This window comes from Physeter macrocephalus, chromosome 8, assembly GCF_002837175.3.
Source record: "Physeter macrocephalus isolate SW-GA chromosome 8, ASM283717v5, whole genome shotgun sequence".
Taxonomy (NCBI): domain Eukaryota; kingdom Metazoa; phylum Chordata; class Mammalia; order Artiodactyla; family Physeteridae; genus Physeter; species Physeter macrocephalus.
The window spans coordinates 148,661,055-148,668,866 of NC_041221.1; positions in this window are offsets into that span (position 1 = coordinate 148,661,055).

Consider the following 7,812-nt stretch of genomic DNA (forward strand, 5'->3'; position numbering starts at 1 on the left):
CACAACGGGAGAGGCCACAACAGTGAGAGGCCCGCGTACCACCAAAAAAAAAAAAAAAAAAAAAAAAGATTTTACTAGGAAATAAAGGGAGGGAAGAACATTCCAGGTGTAGGGGCAGCCTGGGCAAAGACCCTGTGGGGGGAGCATGACAGGTATGAAGGTCAGTGAGCTGGAGCAGAGTGGGAGAGACAGAGGAGACGAGAAGGAGGGGCACACCGAGCCAGGCCCTGCGGGGCCTTGCGGGCCGTGTTACCGAGTCTCTGATCTTCTTTTTAAAAGCAGCAGGAACCATTAAAGGGTTTGGGCAGAGTAAGAGCGTCAGTTGTGCCTTTGACGGACGTCTAGAGCCAGGAATGAGTTGCTCAAGGTGCTAGGCACGTACTAGGCACCTGGAGCCCGCAGAGAGAAACAAATCCAGCGCAACTGGCCCTCAGGTGCTCTTCGAAGTCACTGACAGCTGAGGCGTGGGAGGGAAGAAGATCACGTTTCTCATCCATTTTAGTTCCTCATCCTCCCAAGTCTGCAAGCGAGAGGAGAATCCAAGGTAAAAAAGCGCTTAGCCCGACACACAGTGTAGGAGCTGTTTTGTGTTGTTGGCATACTTATTGGGAAACAGATTCAGAGAATTTGCCAGGGTGCTCAAAGGTTTGCATTTTCCTTTTCTCGTGGTGGGGTGGGGTTGGGACTTCGGGGCTCCTGGCACTTAGGACTCAGTAAGTATTTGATGAATGGATGAATAATCTAGTTTCAGATTACACTTCAGGCCTTTTTTTCCTCCACTCACAGCCCACAGATCCTATAGTGAGTTCTACCATGTTTGTTATATGCTATGTGCCCTTGAGAAAGTCCCTTCCCCTCCCTGGGCCTCAGATACTCCTTACAACCATGAGAAGAAGGGGAGCAAATTAGATAACGGTCAACCTGGTATCTTCTAGTTCCACAAATCTTGCATCCAGCATTTTGCAATGTGTTAAGGATTTATTTTCCAAGTTCAGCTATGGGATGGGGTCCCCTCCTGGTTCTATTATTGGTGACTCCCACCCTCGAGCTTCTGGGCTTCTGGTGAAGTGGGTCCAGGACTCGGCATCCAAAGCTTCCTTCCTGCAGCTGCTCACAGCTCTGCCAAGCCTCAGGCAGCTGGCTCCTCTTTTGTTCACCCTCAATGCCTGGGCTGCCCAGCTTGGCAATACCTGGCGTCCTGAATGGTGCTCAGGGCAGCCTGCGGCTCTTGCCTTCAAGTCTGACTTGATTCAGGTTGGCAGGGTGACAGCCCTGGGCACACTTCACACCCACTCTCACACACACAACGCCATAGAAACAAAAGAACACACGGTGAGCCCTCAGAAAAAGCAGGTTTCTTAGCAACTTTACAGCCTTCGTTCATGAGCTACTTGAAATTGAAGCAGCGTCTCATCTTCTGCCAGCTCCTGCCTGGGGATGGGGAGAAGGGGATGGCGGGTCTGCCTTTGCTGGAGCTGAGAGCTCAGCTTCCCCACCGCTGGCCTATCAGTCAGCCTGGGAGGCAGAGGCCTAAATTCCAGATTTGTCCAGGTTCTAGGAGAGTCCTCGCTACAGTGGCTTCACAGCTACAGCTGCAGAATTCAATCAACAAACCATACTGAAATATGTACCGTGGGCTCGTGGTGGTCCATGCTCTGTGCCCAGAACTGATCCCAGCTCTCTCCTCGGCCCTGGAAAAAGACAGGTAAATAAGGGACCACCTGCAACCTCTAGAGCGTAGTGATGAGAACAAACAAGGACACAGACAGGTGAGAAGAGAATAACTTGATTCCCGCTGCACTGCCTACAGGTTGCAGTTTGCACTATTTTACAGCTTGCAGCTTTACTCCAGGCCTTTAGAATAAAACCCAAACTTTTTAGCCAGGCCCAAAAGGTCCTTTGGAGCTGGCCCCTGCCTGCTTTCCATCACGTCCTAACAGGGTTTAGGTGCCCACACAGGCCAAGGCTTTCCCACCTCCACACCCCACTGGTCCCTCTATTTGGAATGTTCTCCACCTGCTCTGCAGCTTCTTTTCACCCTTTGGGTCTCAGCCCAACTGTCACCTCACCCAAGAGGCTTCTCTATCAAGAACAGACCCACACACATCATTCACTCATTCTCAGCACCTCTGTAGCTCCCCTCCTCACACTTATCCTAATAACACAGTCCGTTTTCGTGATTCACAGCAGTTTTGTTCTATAAAGTCACCATGGACACCAAATGAGCGAATACAGACCCATTGCTCCTAGGGGAAGCACAGGATTAGGTTCCTGCCAGCCTCTGGTCACCACATTTTCATCAAGCCATCAATACATAACCTTGTTTTATGTGCATTTCTGTTTAAAGACACTTCATTTCATATAGACCATTAATTCTTTCACACTGAACTCACAGCCAACAACACTATAACTCATGCCTCAATGAAACTTATCTAACATATATCTTTTCTCCGTCAGGCGCATCCCAGCCTTCTGTGCTTAGGAACGCTAGGCAGTACCTCAGCACTATGCTTACAGGGCATTTTAAACCAAAGCCATCAACTAAAGCACAAAAATGTAAACAGTGCAACACAGAATAAGATGGCAAGAAGGACTTTTGTTTACAGTGTGAGAGCTGAATTGACCTCAGCTGGGAACATGTGTGGTGGGTGACTCCAGTTTTTCTCCACTCTACACATGCACACGTCCAGAAGTGACCTCAAAAGTGCAGCAAGTATCGGTTTTGAGGTTACAAGTACATTTTAGTGAGTAGGCAAATTTGCAAACACAAAATTAGCAAATGAGGATTATTTTAATAATTAGTTATTTTATTCCTTCATTTAGGTGTTTGATGTCTTTCTCCTCCACTGGACTTCATGAGGGTAATGCTCTTTCTGTACTGCTCACCATTTTATCCCCAGCTCTTAACAGAACTGATTCAGACTTCGGAAATTGTTGAGCTATTGTTGAACCAAATACCTATCTCTGGAATTTTTGTTTTGTGAGATTTATTAATACTCATGATTTATGTCACTGTTAGTTGCATATTTAGTGAGGACCAAAATAAAACAGCTTCCCAGGGCTTTTTCCTGACCACACTCACAGAAGATTGATAGATAAATCAAAACTTGATTTTTTCATGGGCATTAGAATTTTCCAGTGAGGCAAATAATTACATGCAGTTTCCTAGTCTCCGCTGAATTATTCCTTAGAAACTTGCTTGGTAACCCAGCATTCATTAAAGAAAGAAGTGGAGAGGGCTAAGGGAATTTTTGCCTTCCCCATGACGGAGTATACACAGGCCCCTATATCCATACATAAATTCATTTCTGAAATGTGATTAATCTCAAAAGTCAAACAACAAATGCATTCTGTCAACAGAGGACATCTGTTCCTTGGTGATAAAATATGGTTTAACTCTTCCAATTACACTTGCATATTTGGACACAATCTTTGATGATATATATCCAGTCTTGGCTAATATAACTTCAATTTGATTGTTTTCCTTCACAAATCAAAAAGCAGGCTTAAGAACATCCAGTGGAGGCTAAAGATTCATTCCTTTCAATAAATCTAGTTATTTCTCTTTTTTTCCAGTTTTAAGTCAGTAAAATGTTATCTTTTAAAAATTTTTATTGGAGTATAGTTGATTTACAATTTGTGTTAGCTTATGCTGTACAACAAAGTGAATCAATTATACATATATACAAAAATTACATATATACATATATAATTACACATATATCCACTCTTTTTTAGTTTCTTTTTCCCACAGAGGTCATTACAGAGTACTGAGTAGAGTTCCCTGTGCTATACAGCAGGTTCTTATTAGTTATCTACTTTATACATAGTAGTGTGTATATGTCAATCCCAATCTCCCAATTTATCCCTCCCCCCACTTCCCTCCTGGTAACCATCCAAGTTTGTTTTATACATCTGTGACTCTATTTCTGTTTTGTAAACAAGTTCATTTGTACCATTTTTTGATTCCACATGAAATCTAATTATTTCTATCTTTATATCAATTATAAAGAGCTAATGATACACATACTTCCTTTTTTAAACAGCCTTATTGAGCTGTAATTCACCCATTTAAAGTGTATAATACAATGTTCTTAGTATGTTCACAAGGTTCGGCAGCCATCACCACTTCCTAACTCCAGAACACTTCTGTCCCCCTAGAAAGAAGCCCTGTACCCATTAGCACTCACTCCCCACCCTGGCCCCCCGACCCCAAGCCCCTCAGCCGTCGGCAACTGCTAATTTTACTGTCTCTATGGATTTACCTTTTCTGGACATTTCACATAAACAGAATCATGAAATATATGACCTTTTGTGTTTGGCTTTCACTTAGCATAATGTTTTCAAGGTTTATCCATACTGTAGCATGTATCAGTACTTGATTTCTTTTTGTAGATGAATAATATTCCATATTCTGGATAGAATTTTGTTTATCCATTCATCAATTGATAGATATTTGAGTTGTTTCCATGTTTTGGGCTATTGTAAATAATGCTATGAACATTCATGTACAGGTTTTTGTGTAGATGTACCCTTTCATTTCTCTTGGGTAGATACCTAAAAGCGGAATTGCTAGGTCATCTGGTAATTCTATGTTTAACATTTTGAGTAGCTGCTAAACTGTTTTTCCAAAGTGGTGTCACCATTTTGCATCCCTCCTAGCAATAGATGCAGGTTTCAATTTCTTCAGATATTTACCAACACTTACTGTTGTCTGTCTTATTGACTGTAGCCATCCTAGTTTGTGTAAATATCTCATTGTGGTTTTCATTTACATTTCCCTAATGATTAGTGATGTTGAGCATCTTTTCATGTGCTTGTTGACCATTTGTATACGCTCTTTGGAGAAATACCTATTCAAACACTTTGCCCCCTTTTTAATTGGCTTGTCTTTTTATTATTGACTTGTAAGAGTTCTTTATATATTCTGTATACAAGTCCCTTATCAGATATATGATTTGCAGACATTTTCTCCCATTCTCACTTGCTTGATATGCACATGCGTCACATCGCTACTGTTGGTACTTTCACTTTTCCATTCACACAATTTTATGAGATTGAGATGCAATAAAATAATCAAGTACTTTCCCAATCATTGCTAGGCAGATGGATATGAAGACCGCCCATGCGGAAACTGAACAGTTGGCAGATAAGCAGTGCCACCCTACCATCTTGTCCTTTGATGTCTCTCCCTCACATGCAGAAACCTGAACTCAATGGGAAGCTTAGAGGTGTCATCATGTAACATATGAAATAATAACTACCGCTTATTGAGCACTTACTATGTGCAAGACATTGTGCTAAGTGCTTTACATTTATCACATTTGATTTTCACAAAAGCTCTATAAGAGAAGTACTATTATCTCATTTTATAGATGAAGAAAACTCAGGCTCTTATAGTTTAAGTTGTCAATGGTTCTACAGCCAATAAATTGGCAGAGTTGGGATTCAAACCAAGTGCTTGAGTAGGGAGCCCTTGCTCTTATCCATGATGCCAAGAGCCGCGATACCTGTCAAGTGCCAGGCTGCAGACAAGGGCCAGAGCCGGAGGAATCTTTCACAGGTTCTCAGTGGAATGAGGAAAATAAGGGTTTTTTGTTTTTTTTGTGTGGTTTTTTTTTTTGCGGTACGCGGGCCTCTCACTGCTGTGTCCTCTCCCGTTGCGGAGCAGAGACTCCGGACGCGCAGGCTCAGCGGCCATGGCTCACGGGCCCAGCCGCTCCGCGGCATGTGGGATCCTCCCGGACCGGGGCACGAACCCGTGTCCCCTGCATCGGCAGGCGGGCCCTCAACCACTGCGCCACCAGGGAAGCCCAATAAGGCTAAATTTATTCCATTTAGATGACTGTCCTTTATTTTGAGATTTCTTCCTACTTTTTTGGTATTCTGTATCGCCTACTAACAGTACCAAAAGACGGTATTTTTCTTACCGTTATTATAAAAGAAATATAGTCATATGGTAAAATATTCAAATAGGAAAAAGTGTGATTAACTTCAAATTCTTTCTACCTTTCCTTCCTTGACCTGCAGTCTCCACCATAGAGGCAACCACAATTACTAGTTTGTGTGTCCTTCATATATATATATGTGCATGAATGTGTGTATAAAATATTCTTGAAATACAAATGGAACTTATACTCTACATACTGCTTTGTATCTTTTCTTTTTTCACTTAATAAATATCTTTGTATTGTTGAATATATTTAATTTATTGAAAAAACGTTGACTGTGTCCCTACTCTGGTAGCCACCAGAATTGGAGAATTAGTGTTGTATGCACTCGAGCTACAGCAGCAAATAATACAGGCATGGTCCCTGCCTTCATGGAGCTTATATTTTAATGGGAGAGACAGTCGCACAACAAAAAGAATAATAATAAAAGAGATTAATTGCATATTGTGATGAATGTGAATAAGAAAAGACACTGAACAGAGAACAGATGGGTGTGGGAAACCAAGTCTTAATCTCTCTGGGGAGATGACATTTAAATTAAGACTTGAGGGATGGAGCCAGCCATAAAGGAGCAGGTGGAACAGCTTTCCAGTCAGAGGGAATTGCCAGTGTAGAGACCTTGAGGTAGGAAGGAGCTTGGCCTTTTTGAGGAACTTACAGAAGAATAATTAGAGCTGAGGCACGGGGAGCAGGGCAAAGAGATGGCAGGGGGCAGTGTTAGAATGCACTGGGAAGCTGGTGAGGGGCCTTAAGGAGGGTGTGGCATGGTCTGGTTTGTTTAGATGCTCCTTAGAGAACAGGTGACTTAGTGACCAGCTCAGAGGCCAGTGAAACACTTCAGGCAAAAGATGATGGTGGGTTGGGCTAGGCGGCTGGCTGCAGAAAATGAAGCAAAGAGGACAGATTCTAAATATCTATTGGAAGTAGAAGAAAGTGCCTTGATGATGGGTTGGCTTGGAGTGGGGTGAGAGGGAGGGAGAGTCACGGGTGATGCAGGTTGCAGTTTATGGATTTGGGTGTCAGAGAAGGTTAACTTGAACATTGTGGTCTGTGATGCCTCTGGAGCATGCCAAGCAAAGAGCTGAATGTTGTTATCTGGAGTTCAGAGGAGAGGTCTCAACTAGAATTATAAAGCTGAGGGTTATCAACCTGCAATTTTAAATATCTGGGGGTAGGTTTGGGTATGGAAAAGAATGTTATAGTTACTGACTCAAGTTGCCCATTTAAAAACCTAGCTTCTCCTAAAGGCTTTAAATTCAACTTACAAATCTTGTTATTCCATTATAAGTTTAGTAATTTTTCGTATGAAGATAAGGACAATCACTTTCACTTGTTCTGACTACTATTAAATTAATTCTTAAGTTTAGTAGCTTCAGTCCTCAAACATTTAACAGACTTACAGCCTTAATTAATCGAATTTCCTTAGACGTTTCAGACTACAATTACAAAATTAATATGCCTGATTTTCTCAAACACTTTAAATGTCCAATAGGGCAGACTTACAAATCTAAAAAGCCAGATCTTTCTAAGCACTTAACCATACGTTGTAGATTAATTACCTAAAGTTATAAATGTAACAAGTCAGATTCTCTGGGCCATTTCAAGAATCTTAAATCCTACACAAAGCAGAACAAGATCACAGAACCTTCTCTCCTGTATTCTTTCCTTCAATATCTGAATATTTATTTATATCTCCTCTCTGGAGTTACAGATTTACTCCCCCAGCACGGGGATCAGAATTTTTTCCCAATATTACTATTTGGAACTAACCTATATAACAACATGGGGAAAGCTTATGAGAAAGCTTTCCTTGAAGAAAGACTATGAAATTGTAGGTAAAGGATGGTTAAAAGCATGTGCC